Source organism: Trachemys scripta, chromosome 6 (genome assembly GCF_013100865.1).
Source record: "Trachemys scripta elegans isolate TJP31775 chromosome 6, CAS_Tse_1.0, whole genome shotgun sequence".
Taxonomy (NCBI): Eukaryota; Metazoa; Chordata; order Testudines; family Emydidae; genus Trachemys; species Trachemys scripta.
The window spans coordinates 58,836,763-58,853,196 of NC_048303.1; positions in this window are offsets into that span (position 1 = coordinate 58,836,763).

Sequence of the window (16,434 nt, forward strand, 5' to 3'; positions counted from 1 at the left end):
AAAGTGGGTATTCACTCATGAAAGCTTATGCTCCAATACATCTGTTAGTCTATAAGGTGCCACAGGACTCTTTGTTGCTTTTATAGATCCATACTAACACGGCTACCCCTCTGATACTAAGAGCTGACAATCACTGAGATTGACCTGCAGAGGTCACAACAGAGAGGCAGGTGGCAGTAGAAGGTAACTGACCATTGGCCTCTTATTTGTGTTAAAGGCATTGGATAGCTAAGGGTTTTCTAGGGTGTTGAGTTCTGCACCGGAACAAAGTGTTCCTTAAAGTGGAAACCTTTACTCTTGCAGCCAGTTGCTTCTCCCCCTTAAGTACTCATAAGGGAGAGTGGGTTAGGACAAAAGACAGCAAATGAAAGGAAGGACATCACAGAATGTTTTTTGGAGGGAATACAGAGAGGCAGCACTCACAGGGAGCTCTCTCTGTCCCCTTTCCCTGCCTTGCACTTATCCAGTTAGCTCCAGCCAACACTCTGTCTCCTGCCAGGGCACAAAGGAGAAGGCAAAGTGTATGATGGGTTCCCCAACACAAACTGCCTGCTGTGCCTTGAGTCTGTTCCAGTCCATGAAAGCTTTGCCTTTCTTCCGAGAGAGGAGGATTCACTGCTGAGACACAGAACACAGTTTTTATTTTTGTGGGCAAGAAGTGAACTCCTGCTGTGGTCTGCCAGGGTCTTCCTGTTCTTGGGATGCCTGTTTCTGAAAAGCCTGTTTTTGAAAAGGTGACAAATGTATTATTGATCCACATATATATTGTGGCAGCTTTATGTGGATACCCCAGGGAATGCTGCTTCAGCAGTCTCTTTAGTTCTGTCCAGAGAATTCCCACGGGGAAGGACAGCCTGAGTGCTGCTTTTACATCAGACCGGACTCACATGCCCTGAATTTAAGTGTAGGATTTCTGTGTTGTGCTGCAGCTTGGTAAGAAGCACTCAGCTTACTGTTACAGCAATGAGTTCTGCCTCTTGTTCACTGCCTGCACCCTTCAGCCACACCCATGAGTCAGCACGGGATCTGGAGCAAAGCAGAGCTCTCAGAACTTTTGGCTATATAAGCATATTCTAGAAAGGGCAGTAAGTTCAAACCATAACAGGACAATGCTATTCTAAGAACTCAGAGAATTTGGGGGAAGAGATGCCAGGGATATGAGGGTTGCTCTTTTGTTTGTTTTCTAAAATATTTCCTTTTCTCTTTTTTTATTGCTGTCCCTAATGCATTTCTCCCTTCTGGTGCTCTTCACTAGGAGTTCTTACTATTCAAATCCCTGTTGTAAACATTTTCCATCAAGTGAAGCCTATGAGCAACATAATTAAGGGACAAATGGAGGTGTGAGGAGCCAGAGAGCACCATCAGATGACAAACTGAGAGTGCCTACGGGAATTACTATGGAACCAGGGAAGAAGAGTCTGCCAAAATTATGAGACAGAACTGATCCTAGGGCTGCAGTCTGTTGAGAGCCACTTAGATTTTGCCTAAAACAGGATGGTCTAATTGCCCCTGGAAAACTCACTACAGGCTCTGAATATTTATTTTATTTTGCATTTATATAAAATTTCCCAAATATATCACTGAACTGCTACTGATCGTTGGTGTTTTTCCCTGCTCGTATTTTAGCAGTAGGATCTTGTTGTTGTTGTTTATTATTTCTCATTCATACTGCGCTAGTTCCTACAGGCCTCAACTAGCCTGGACTGGGCACCTTATAAGCATAAAATAAATGACAGGTCCTGTCCGAAGAGCTACCAACCTAATATGTAGTTTCCATTTCCTGTTATGTATAAGCTGGACCAAACGTCACCTAGATTTATCAGGTAAATAAACCTCAGTGTCATCACAACAGAATTCCTCTTTTCTGCACCAGTGCTATGAAGCTGTGTACTAGCTGTCAGTGGGTGAAATCCTGGCTCCATTGAATTCTATGGCAAAATTTTCCATTCATGAGCCAGAATTTTACCCAGTATTTCTCTGTAAAGCCCCTAATTTCCTCCAAGTTCTTTATTTCTAGTTACCTAACCACTCCCAATAATCTGATGTGTGTGTTTCATTTCTCATTGGAGAATATCTGAACAGCTATGAGTAGCTAAGCTTCAAAGTCCTCCCGAACCATATGGGGCCACTACACATTGCTATGTTGTTATGCCAGAGGATTACTGTGACTGTTATCCTGAGTGTTAGTATGCACCCCAGACTCACTGCCCTATAATTCCCCATCTTTATTTGCAAATAAATGACAAATCCCATCTTGAGCTTTATATGAGGACAACAGCTCAACAGGAGTGCCTCCGAGGATTGCTTGCAGTGAACTCTCTTTAGTGTATGACATTTGGGTAGCCGTAGGAGATTCCATGCTTGGGAGCTTAGAATCTGACTGTGAACTCCTACTGGTGACACAGAAGTCCAAAGAAATCTTAATTAATTGCAGGTTTCTGTTGTTTTCACTGCGGTGGGAAAAGACAATGAAGAACAGAAGAACAGCTCGTGTCATTTCTTCAAGGATAATAGTAGCTTTTGTTACAGTGATAGCATTATACATAATGGAGAACATGAAAAAATTGTATCAAAAGCTGAACCCTAAATCATCTTGTATTGTCTGAAAACTTACAGGGCTAGAGTGGGTTGAGCTACAGTGTATTAAAGTCTGCACAGATGTTTCTGTCGCAAGATGATTACAACACTCTCTGTTCTTAGAAATGTAAAGGCAAAATAAAACTGAGGAATGTGAAGACAATGCACATGTAGACAACAGCCAGGAATAAATGTACTTGGTCAGGAATTGGACTGAGAAGGTTATAAAATAAAAAAATATATACATTACTCCCTGGAAGTTTTTGAGGCTGGATTTTTAAACTGCAACAAAATGACTAGAACAACTGTAAAATGCTGTTTGGTTTTCTAATTATTATTGAAGAATGCCTCCTGAGCCCAAACTCTGTGTCTCCTCCTTTGAATCAGCTGCAGCTCATGCTGCTTCTCATGCATTATACATTAAACCCATATGGCAGCTTGAGGTGGAAGGTCTCTGGAGGAAAGCTCCATACTGCTCTTTTCACTGCAGGAGGCAGAAAGGTAAGAAAAACAAGGGGACGTGGGAGGGAAGAGCATAGGAAGGTGCATCAAGCTGATCTCTGCCTTAAAAAAAAGAAGAACTCCCACACTTACACCACTTAAAGAAATGGACTCTTCTAGGAAGGGACCATTGTTTGTCTTCCATTTATTCCCCCCCGCCCCCCGGATCCTTTTCTAAACTGTGATGCTATTGTACCCTGTGCCAATTATAATAAGCACCTCTGCTCCATCTGGTGCCAAGATAAGAGTCAAGTCTAAAATTACTGCTGTATGGAATAGATCTGTGTACAAAGGTTTTATGTTTATGTGCTATTAGACTGGCATTTATTGGATATTCATAAAAATGTGAGGAAGACTTTTTTTTTTTTTTTTTTTTTTTTTTTGCATCTCCCTTAACTGAAAAAGTTGAGGCAGTAGCAATAGCTTACAAATAATGGGGGTGGGGCAGGGTAACGTACAAAGCCAGGACAGATGTACCGTGTGTGCGCATTTGAATAATAGAGGATGGATTATTAATGTGTATCAAGAAAAAGCAACTAAGCGAAATGCTTCAGGACAAGGATTTAATGCCTTTTAAATCATAAGGTAGGAGACAAATTTCAGAAGTAGCTTCCTTGGCTAACCTCAGAAAGATAATGCACATTATATAGAGAGCAGGAATTCAGACCTTGAAAGGAACACCTCACCTTACTTTATAGGCATTGGTTTTAATGGAGAGGCCTTTCATACATTTGTGATTCGTTTGCCTTTTGACTTAACTTTTACTTTTTATTGTTTTTGGTTTTTGGACTGAGACTATATTATGGGCTTTTTTAAAACAATTTTATATACAGATAATTGACAACCAACTAAATATATGGTCACTATTAGAGTTGTTATCATCGTAAAAATATGCATGCCCACAAAATTACAATATTAGTCTTATAAACATGTCATATAATTTTATTTGTGCTTCCTTTTCCTGGGGAGCAAGGGAAGAGAAGAAGAGAAAAGAGGCTTGAAATATTTATGACAGTTAGGTCAATGTACTGCTAAAAGTCATCCTACCCAAATTTTAATTATTCAAACCATTTGTGATGTTCAAACTCTTACTGACTTAGGTTCTGGTCTCTCCTGGGTTCCATTTTTTTTAATAGGAGTAAGATGTGCATTTTTCTTAACACAAAAAATTCCCTGATGTTGTTTTAAAATCAGACACAGGCTGTTGAACACACCGGGGGTGGAAAGGAAGAAGGGAAGGCAGTGAATAGCTGTTAACAGATTCTCAACATATGTGAGCAGCTAGCACTGAGAGAAGAGCGTACATTTTGCATCTCTCTTTAGACAACTCCAGGAAGGCTGTGCTGTATAGTAGTTAGAGCAGAGGACTCGGAATCAAGGCTTCTGAGTTTTATTCCAGATTCAGCTACTGCTTTACTGTGTGATCCTAGGCCAGTAACTTCCTGTGCTTCATTTTTCTCATCTGCAAAATGGGAAAAATAATATTTACTCTGCTTGCTGCAGGAAAGAGGTTTTAGGTTTATTGAGTATGCTATATAAGTGCAAAGTATTATTGATATTTATTATTATTTTTCATTTCCCAGTTCTGATCACCTGTTTTCCATTCACCTTTTCTTCCCTGCCTCCACCTTATTTCAGCCTGCCAAGTATTTCATATTCACAAGGCAATCTACCCAGATTTTCCTCTTACATCCTGAACTCTAAACATGAATACACATGTCCTGTATTTGTTCAGGAGACAAACAACTGGATTTATAAGCCATCAACTCCCAAGTCTCCTGCTGTTGTGAATTAATGCTGACAGGGGCAGAATCTTCTGTCAGTCACTGATTAAATATGTCAGGAGAAGTAATGGGATGGGAAATGTAGCTTGTGAGTTTGATGTTCTGGAGGCCTTGGTGGGAAAACAGAATGGGATCAGCTTTCTGTCTTCCTTTCCCTTGCTATGAGAACTCAAGCCAGGTGTTTGAAGGAGGATCTATGAGGCTAACTGTACTATGCTTTTCATCTTCAGGGATAGCAAGAATGAAGGCTATTAGTACTATCCCTTCTACCAGAAAACAGCTGCCACAATGGGGGCATAAGAAGAGAAGGAAGACAATCACATACTTAATCCTTTGAATATGTTTGTGAGCCCAGTAACCAAATAGTATAATTACTAAGGGGACCTGCAGATCTCAGTAGATATGCCTTTTCATAGGGGACAGCAATGGGATGGGCACTGGCATTTTCAGATTTTAAATCCCCATATTAATCTTCCTAATATAAGAATATATTGATGCTGTTAAAAAAAAAAAGAATTCTATTGAACACGGTGGGCATTGAAAAACTAGAAAAAGTGAAAAATTTACAGACAGTAGCTGCCACTAAACGCAGGATACTGAAGCAGATTTCATTCTTAATTGAAATCTACTGCACCAAGATCTGCAGTTTTGATCTACTGGATGGGATTTAAAAAATGTTCCCTGGAAATATAATTAATCACCTAACAACACGCAGCATCCCAGACACTTACTAGCATTTCCCTGTTGTTTTTCAGCAAAAGCATGCTACTATGAATTTGATTAACACCTTTTTCTAATCCACCTGCTGAATACTACCACCTGTTTTGTAAATGAGTATTATTAAACAAGGAGAATTGTTGTAGCCTTTTTTGTCTTCAGATAATTCATACTCAGGGGAGGTGTCTGTATGTGTCTTGTAACATACAGAAGTAAAAACATCTACATACAGATCAAAAACTACGAACAATTTTGTAAATGAGCTTGATGCATTGACATAACTACATATAATACAATCTGCCATGTCATTTCCTTCAGTAAATGGCAGAAATGTTTTATTGAATCTTAAATCCCATTTCTCGAGCTTGATGTTTTGAGCTGGATTGAAATATGTTTTCTACAAGTGTGTGTGCAATTACCTTGTTTGCTCATGCAAAATGAATCAGTGTGTGTGCAAACAGACAGTTATTAATAAAGGAGGCCCTTTGGTGTTATTGAACCTGATTTGCATATACAACATTGTGATTTCACATGCATTTTTGCACACACATTAGTATTTGTAAGAGACTAAGACTGGGTCTACACTACCCGCCTGAATTGGCGGGTAGAAATCGATCCCCAAATTGACGCTCTTACTCCACCAGCGGAGGTGGGAGTAAGCGCCGTCGACGGGAAGCCGCAGAGTTCGATTTTGCCGCCGTCCCTACAGCGGGGTAAGTTGGCTGCGATACGTCGAATTCAGCTATGCTATTCGCGTAGCTGAATTTGCGTATCTTAAATCGACCCCCCCCCTGTAGTGTAGATGTAGCCTAAGGCAGAACTTTCTAAGATTGTTTCAATATAGTTGAATGGCTTCACTGTTTTACTCACAATGAACATTCCTCACTTCTGTCTGTTCCAGGTGCATCTTATGACTGAATAAATTATATTGAACAAAGAATGAACAAATAGGAAGGAAACACAGGACTACTAGACCAATAAGAGCAAGGGTTGTGATGTCAAATACTGCCACTGCAGCAGGGGACAAAAGCAGTTTTGTACTATTTAATTATATTTTTGTAGGGTTGCTGTATATTTTAACAATGCCTCTTTTGGAACACACAATATTTGGAAATGTGTTATTTTTTGTTCCACAGGACATGTGGATCCTTGTGCATGATTTGAAAGCTGCAAATTCTAGTGGGCTTGTTGTTTTTCTATGCATTAGTCCCCAAAACAATAAGAAGATAAAAATCATATTGTTTGAAATGATGAGACATAAGCAAATCTATCCTTAAACTAAATGTTGCCTCCCATTCAGGCATAGATCCTCTCACTGCCTGTAGAAAAGTACATCTAAAAATGCATAATAATTGCCTTACTACGACCAAGAGATGCTGTTCAAGTGGAACTCTAGGAATCAAATGTTCCCACACATGTAAGGAATCTGCCTTTGTGTTTAGAGAATTCAGAAACTGTAGGCTAATTATTCATATTTTGCCAAAGTCACAGAATTAAGCATTCAAATATGTGTCCATGTCAAAAGTCTCTCTGATTCCTCCCTCCCCACTCCCATCCATTGCTATTTAGGGTGCAAACTCTGATCATAGCGAATGAATTTAAAATTCACGTGGTTGTCATATGCATTTCTGTGGGTAGTCATTGTAGTTCAGCATTATTTCAGGGTAAGACTTCATTTTAAGTGTCTATTATCTAATCTTAATGAATGCTGAACTAAAATGGAACTCTTAAGGGGATGCACATGACAGCCACATGAATATCAAATGAACTCATTGTTATCACACTGAATAGTAAAACAACAAATAAATCCAAAGTAATTGGATGCTTAAAACCAAATGTTTGATAAACTGCTTATAGTCACGACTGTAAAAGCCTGTTAACGAGCAGAGTTTAAAAAAACAACTGTTTATTGTCTCAAAACAGAATTTAATTTCAATTTATTGCTATCAAACCAAAGTGTTTTAAAAGTTCTACGTGGTTGGTTTCTTTAAGTTTTTGAAGAAATATAATGTATCAAACTTGTGGCACAATGTTTGTACTGAAATTTCCTCCCCAAAGGTTCAATCCTGCTTTGCAACAGGAAAAGAAAAGGCTGCTCTGTTCAGTGCTACTTTACTTACCATCCTGAAAGGTCACTAGTGAGGAAGCATAGTCAGGTTGTACTGCTAAGAGCAAAGGGTCCTGGTTTTGCCATTCCCATGGCTGCTGAACAGAGTAGGCTAGGGATTAGAGCTGAGCACCCTTGCTCTAGGAACACCTAGTCACCAGCCACCAACATGCTCCTTTTAGGTGCTGAGCATTAGGTGGAAAAGGGTACAAGTGAAGGTGGAGACTCACTATGGTGCATTTGCACCAACCACAGCAATATGTATGTTTCAGCAGGTGCATCTCTGCTCCACATCCCCCTCACCATAGTGCAGGATTGAATCCCAAGAGTCTCAAGGTAGGATCCTTTGGAATGCAAAAAGGAACTATTGCTACATTGAAAATTCCTGATTATGGACAGTCAGGGCTTATTGCTGCCTTGAACTAATTTGAGACATTTTTCACCCTGAAACTGAGGTTAAAGGGGATTTCAGTAACTGTGAACCTGACAACAAATCTACACACAAAGACCATTTCGCCCTAAGCTAGGATGAACTTCCTCTCTTGTACCAGCTTGTGCAATTAATATTATGATCAGTTAGCATTCTAGCAGAGCAAGAGTCAAGGTATGTGGAAATCTGATGGATCCAGTCTTTTCCAAGCCAATCTGAGCAAGCAAAAGTGAACTATGGCACTCATTTTACTAGAGCTGACAGCTGCTTCAAGAGCCAGTACTTGGTGTTCTTGTCTGTCTCTTCAATGATTACTTGGAAAAGAAATTCTAAATCTTACACTGAAAGGCAAGGAACTGAGCAGAGGGCGAGTGGATAAATCCATCTTTGTTGCTGAAATTTGTGAAGCAGAAGAGTTCCAACATAAACACTAAGGGTGAAATCCTGGCCTCATTGAAGTCTATAGCAAAACTCCATAAGGTTTTAAGAATGTATGGATTGGAAGCAGTTTCCATCCTAAAGCCATGCTACTGGCTTTATTTCATGGAGTAAAAGTCATTGTCTTTTTATAGCTTTGACCACAGGCAGAGTGATCCCACTGGACACAGTTATCCAGCCAGGAGTGTCTGAGACAGCCTAGGTTTAGGGCACCTTTTCTAGCCCTCTCCCCATACTGGGTGAGCAGAGGGGATCCTACAGAGGAAGGACTGCTCAGTCATGATAGTAGCTGCCAAATTGCATCCCTGTGGACATATGTTCACACCCTGATGGACAACGAAGATAATTTATGGCCAGAAAGAAGAACTGCCAATCGCGAAGCCCTGTGGAAGGTGCTGGCCAGATTTGGCTGCCCTCCAAAATGTATTAAGATCCTAAGGCTTCTCCATGATCAGATGACTGCCACAGTTCTCTGTAATGGCCTTGAGACAGAACCTTTCATCATCAAAACTGGGGTTAAGCAAAGATGCATTATTGCCCCAACCCTGTTCTCCATCTATTTAGCGGTCATTTTGGTCCTCATTAAAGATCACCTCCCCAGTGGAGTTGACATTCAATACAGAATGGATAGGCAGCTCTTTAATCTTTGACATCTCCGCTTGAAGTCTGAAGTCTTCATGGCGTCCATTACTGATCTTCAGTATGCTGGTGACTGAGTTATCCTCGCGCACACTGAGAATGACCTTCAGTCCATATGAATTTTCTTGCACAAGCTTACTGAAGTCGAGGACTCTCACTCAATATTGAGAAGACTAAACTGCTCTATCAATCTGCTTCAGGCCTTGCACATGACCCATCACAAATCACCATCGAGGCTCAGACTTTGGAGACAGTTGAGCACTTTTGCTACCTCTGTAGCCAACTTTCTGAAAATGCAAAAATCAACGGTGAGATCCAGCACAGGATCCAGTGCGCAAGTGCTTCCTTTGGGAAATTGCTCTGACGTGTTTTCACAGACCGTGACCTATGGCAGGACACCAACATCCACGTCTATAAGACAATTGTTGTTCCTACGAAACCTAGGTGACATATCGACAGCACCTCAAGAGTTTAGAGAGGTACCACCAGCGATACCTCTGGAAGACCCTTCGCGTCAGGTGGCAAGATCGCCGTCTTCGCTGAAGCCAATGTCACCAGCATGGAAGCAATGATCCTCATGTACCAACTTCGCTGGGCTGGACATTGTGTGCAGATGCCAGACTCTCACCTCCCAAAACAAATCCTCTGCTCTCAGCTCACCCATGGTCAGAGATCCCACGGTGATCAGAGGAAATGCTACACAGGTACACTGAAAGCGTATCTTAAGAAAACTGATGTGGACATCATGAGCTGGGAGGAGCAAGTCACCAACTGACCCCAATGGTGCCATATCCTCCATCAGGCAGTGACCTGCTTCTAGGAGAAGGGCCTTGCCCTCGAAGTTGGAAAGAGAAAGAAGGAAAAAGAGAGAACTTTCTCCCAGCAAGCAGCTGGCCTGCCACGAAATGTCTGTACCTACCAAGAGCAGATTTGCGGTTTCATGATCGGACTCCTGAGTCATCTCAGGACCCATATGTAAATCTGTGGGAGCGATCATCCTCAAATCGAGAAATTGCAAATCAATCAATCAACTTCATGGAGTACATTATTTTCAAATATGCAAGATTAAGCAGGTAGGAAACCTTTCCAGTGTCACAGTACTGCTTAAACCATATATGCAGGAATATGGAACACAGGAATGCAGGGGCAAGATTAGAAAGGCAAAGGCATAAAATGAGCTCAAACTAGCTACAGGAATAAAGGGAAACAAGAAGACTTTTTATCAATACAATAGAAGCAAGAGGAAGACCAAAGACAGGGTAGGCCCACTGCTTAGTGAAGAGGGAGAAACAGTAACAGGAAACTTGGAAATGGCAGAGATGCTTAATGACTTCTTTGTTTCGGTCTTCACCGAATAGTCGGAAGGAATGCCTAACATAGTGAATGCTAATGGGTAGGTTTAGCAGATAAAATAAAAAAAGAACAAGTTAAAAATCACTTAGAAAAGTTAGATGCTTACCAGTCACCAGGGCCTGATGAAATGCATCCTAGAATACTCAAGGAGCTAATAGAGGAGGTATCTGAGCCTCTAGCTATTATCTTTGGAAAATCGTGGGAGACGGGAGAGATTCCAGAAGACTGGAAAAGGGCAAATATAGTGCCCATCTATAAAAAGGGAAATAAAAACAACCCAGGAAACTACAGACCAGTTAGTTGAACTTCTGTGCCAGGGAAGATAATGGAGCAAGTAATTAAGGAAATCATCTGCAAACACTTGGAAGGTGGTAAGGTGATAGGGAAAGCCAGCATGGATTTGTAAAGAACAAATCGTGTCAAACCAATCTGATAGCTTTCTTTGATAGGATAACGAGTCTTGTGGATAAGGGAGAAGCTGTGGATGTGGTATACCTAGACTTTAGTAAGGCATTTGATACGGTCTCGCATGATATTCTTATCAATAAACTAGGCAAATACAATTTAGATGAGGCTACTGTAAGGTGGGTGCATAACTGGCTGGATAACCATACTCAGAGAGTTGTTATTAATGGTTCCCAATCCTGCTGGAAAGGCATAATGAGTGGGGTTCCGCAGGGGTCTGTTTTGGGACCAGCTCTGTTCAATATCTTCATTAACGACTTAGATATTGGCATAGAAAGTACGCTTATTAAGTTTGCGGATGATACCAAACTGGGAGGGATTGCAACTGCTTTGGAGGACAGGGTCATAATTCAAAATGATCTGGACAAATTGGAGAAATGGTCTGAGTTAAACAGGATGATGTTTAACAAAGACAAATGCAAAGTGCTCCACTTAGGAAGAAAAAATCAGTTTCACACATACAGAATGGGAAGAGACTGTCTAGGAAGGAGTACGGCAGAAAGGGATCTAGGGGTTATAGTGGACCACAAGCTAAATATGAGTCAACAATGTGATGCTGTTGCAAAAAAAGCAAACATGATTCTAGGATGTATTAACAGGTGTGTTGTGAGCAAGACACGAGAAGTTATTCTTCCGCTCTACTCTGCTCTGGTTAGGCCTCAGCTGGAGTATTGTGTCCAGTTCTGGGCACCGCATTTCAAGAAAGATGTGGAGAAATTGGAAAGGATCCAGAGAAGAGCAACAAGAATGATTACAGGTCTTGAGAACATGACCTGTGAAGGAAGGCTGAAAGAATTGGGTTTGTTCAGTTTGGAAAAGAGAAGACTGAGAGGGGACATGATAGCAGTTTTCAGGTATCTAAAAGGGTGTCATAAGGAGGAGGGAGAAAACTTGTTCACCTTAGCCTCTAAGGATAGAACAAGAAGCAATGGGCTTAAACTGCAGCAAGGGAGGTCTAGGTTGGACATTAGGAAAAAGTTCCTAACTGTCAGGGTGGTTAAACACTGGAATAAATTGCCTAGGGAGGTTGTGGAATCTCCATCTCTGGAGATATTTAAGAGTAGGTTAGATAAATGTCTATCAGCGATGGTCTAGACAGTATTTGCTCCTGCCATGTGGGCAGGGGACTGGACTCGATGACCTCTTGAGGTCCCTTCCAGTCCTAGAATCTATGAATCTATGCCACTCCGTGTGCTAATCAATGGATGTGTATACCCAACAATATAGGCACAGAAGACTCTCACCACTTGGTACAACTCATCGCACCTACACTCAGGGGTTGGAAACGTGTCCATACACTGACACAAGTGTCCATGGTAAAAATTTTGAGGTCTGTGGGGGCGCTCCCCACAAGCAGCTCCCCATCCCTGCTGTTGCGGGTGGAGATGCGGCCAGGAACCAGGCAGCTCTGCAGGCATGCTGCCTCTGTCTCCCCTCCCCGAGTCCTAACTCCGCAGCTCCAAGCCCATTGGCCGGGAACTGCAGGGAGCGGACAGAGGCTGCCTGGCTACGCACACCTCCGACAGCAACAGCAGGGATGGGGAGCCACTTGCGGGGAGCCACCCGAGGTCAACCTCCCCGCAAGTGGCTCCCTGTCCCTGCTGTTGCTGGTGGAGATACAGCCAGTTGGCTCTGCATGCTGCCTCCATCCCCCTTCCCTGAACTCTGCCTCCATGGCTCCCAGCCCATTGGCTGGGAACCGCAGCCAATGGAAGCTGAAGGGGGGTGCCGGTGGACAGGGCAGTGTGCAGAGCTGCCTGGCCGCGCCTCCGTGTAGGAAACGGAGGGTGGACACGCCGCTGCTTCCAGGAGCTGTTTGAGATAAGCATTGCATGGAGCCTGCAAACACACACACATGCACGCGTGCACACACACACCGCCGCACCCCAGCCCACTGCCCCAGCCCTGGTCCCTCTCCCAACCTCCGAACCTCTTGGTTTCAGCCCAGAGCACCCTACTACGCCCCAAACCCCTCATCCCCAGCCCCACCCCAAAGTGTGCACCCCCAGCCAGAGCCCTCATACCCACTGTACTCCAACCTGCTCCCCCAGGCAAGAGACCGTACCCCCTCCCACACTCCTGCTCAGCCCGGAGCCCCCTCCCATCCTTCCGCCAATGTCCGTTACTAAGTCCAGTAATTTTGTCAAGTGTCTGTCGCAGAACATGGTGGTGCTGACCCCTGCCTACACTTGACTGTGAATCCAAAATAGTAAATTGGATGTTTCACCTAGGTAATGTTGTTGCATATCTAGACTTATATAAATGTGCCCAAGCTTTGTTAATGAAAATGATTATCCCCACAATTACTTTGGAAAAATGTTTGTTCATGGAAAAGGTAAAACAATTAGTGTCATTGTGTTTGATTCTATGTTTATAGGTTTGTTCAAGTTGGTTTCTATAGAAGGTGAGATTTATGCAAGCAAATGTTGGGTTAAACAAAATAGTAGACCTTTTGTAGATCTATATCCATTATTTCCAGGTCAGCAGGCTGAATCAAAAACTAGCTTTGAATGGTGTTTTTACTCCCACTTTTAGAGATGGGCCTGAACCTCAAAATTTATATCCAGATCCAAACTTTTCCAAAAGTTGAGGGGTGTTCATCTCTAGTTTTGTCCACGTGACTATCTACAGACTCACTGTCATAGAGATCTACTTCTCCTGACTCCCTTCTTAGACATCTAATGGCACTAAAGCCGATCCCAACATTTTCCTGAGTCCCTTTGAGAGAGAAAGTCACACATCCATATGTTTTGTATATGCTTTTGACAGATTTTACTGTCATTATGAAATCTGTTAATCTTTCTTTGTGATAATTAATCTGTTATTAGTACAACTCAAGTTGTCAGTCCAGATTTCATATGGAATATCCAGCTCCCATTTGTAAGTGGGAATTTATTATCAATGCAGTTCTTGTTTGCAACCTGGAAGATGAATCAAAAGAGTCAAAGAGAATCACTAAAAAAAATACTTTCAGACCTGAATGAATATTACATTACCTCACTGAAAATTATTAAAATTAAAACAAAATCCATACAAATATAATCCTCTTCTGACAGATTTCCAGTAAGAATACTTCATGGTGGAACTTTTCTTGTGGAATTATACAGTGCTTATTTCTTGATCATTTTCTCCTGAATCATCTGGGCAATCAGAGGACTTTATAATCAAAACTGGACAGTGCAAGTCTAGGAATTTGATGGAAACATTCTGATGAAATGGAAGTTTCCCACTAAGTAAACTAGAATTCCAGCACCATTAGGGGGAAAAGATATTTCTAAAGAGTAAAATAAACTCTATGGCTACCTGTAAACTTACGTTATAGGGGAAACTATTGTCCCTTGAATTGAAAAGATGTTATTTGGTGATGCTGTCAGTATTATTTCAAATCATGGAACAAGTTGCAGATACTAAGTAAGGGGCTGTCCTGTTTTCCAAAACCATAAAAAGCTCCAATTTCAACAAATGAATCATAGGCAGTCGGAAGAGGGATGAGATCTCTACAAAACTCTACAGAATATAGCTGAGATAATTTTTTCAGCCTACTTCCCCTACACCCAATCCAGAGAAATGTGTGTTTGAATAGGTTTTGTGACCTACTTTACTGGGGGAAAATGATATTATGTTTCCAGTATAATAAATAGATATTTTGAAAATACCCCTTGCTTTTCTCAAGCAAATGACAACTGAGAACCCAGACACCATGACACTCTGTTTGGGGACATTTGAATATTAGAATATATCAGTGGGCATAATTTTTTTGACACAGTGATAATTTGTCTGAGGCATTAACAAGGGAATTTATTGTTGGTGAAGAATAAATGTTATTGCAATTATTTCAGCTTAATGTGATTTGTTTTTTTAGGATGAGAGGAAAGAATAAAGGACAGGTCCATGGAGCATGAAGTTGTTTGCTGGCAGTGTGTCACAGGCAAATAGTCTGAGTATTTCTTCCTCAGCAACTGCTCCACTCAAGCTTCATTCAGAAGAACTTATTCCAGCTGATTTATTTATTTGTGTATGAGCTTCCAAAATTTATGAGATCACAGGTCAAGTGAGAGGTCACAGTTCACAGGTCAGGTGAAAAGCTAAAATTTGCTGAACCCAGTAAATGAAAGACTAAATATAGATGGAAACAAATAGACCAATGTGTCCTAGCATTACAGTGTTCCCACGCTGAAATGTGTATCTCTATAATATCCTGTTTCCAAGACCCAACATTTTAAGGATTTAGAAACAAATATGAAATGAAAAAAATATATATTGTTTTAAAAAAATCAGTAACATGATATTTTTGTTTGTTTTTCCACCTTATGATTTCTACAGGATCTTGTAAATCCCTGTCCATTAGGTTATATTTTGTCCTTTCGATCAGTCAATGGTCCATCCTTCCATTCAATTTTACTGCCATCCTTGATGCTTTATAAGACCTTGAGCCAACATGATGATTCAATGAAGTTTTATATTATAGAACAGAAAATATTATTGATGTTAGAATGATCCAAGAGCATCACAAACCAAGACAGCTGCACTTTATGTAAAAGTAAATAAGTCGATAAGAGTGGGTGGCCACTCAGCTGGCTGGCTGGGAGAACACATTAAAACCTATTTGTTTCCTAGGGATCTCAAGGGCCAAGTATGGAAGACAGAAAACTGGAAATGTGTTTGATTGTAAGATTTCTAAATACCCTATTTTAAAATGGTGCAAATTCAAGTTGTCAGTTTTCTGTGAGGGAAAGTAGTGCTACATGAATTGTACATTTGCCTTAAATAATTGTATCCTGAATTATTTTTAAAATGTCAGCCCAGCAGTATGTCGTTTGCACCATCCTATTGAATTATATAGCAGGTAAGAGTACTGTGTCACACTCTGATCCTGCAATAAGCTTTGCCTGCTGCACTTGTGGGGATCCCCTTTGAAGTTAGGGGTGGGTCAGCAAGTGAGACATGAACTTCCTTCATGGAGCGCCAGATGAAGGTAGAAATGTTTGCAGCACTAGGCTCTTAGACAGCATGATGTAACATTGAAATTAATATAATTAAAAACTTTTACCCACCTTGTGCTTTTAAAATATTACATTTATGGACATTTTCTTGGCTAAGATCTTATTTAAAAAAAATAAACTGGTGACCTCTGATTACCTTAATTTTCCCAAACTGACTGTTTCCAATAGGAGTGGCTCTTGAAATAAATTAATATGTAAATATTAATTTGTAAATTGATGCCACTTGCACACATGTAAGGGCACTTGAAGGGTGGAAATCCAATAAAAAAAATGACTAGAGAACTTTTAGTAACCTCTCTTGGTAAAGTCAGATTTCATATCTGGGATAGTTTCATGAATGAGTAAACCAAATTTTAAGATTTTTAACTCAACAGGTACACTGAAATTAATTGTCAGTCAGTGAGTGATTAGTTACATGCA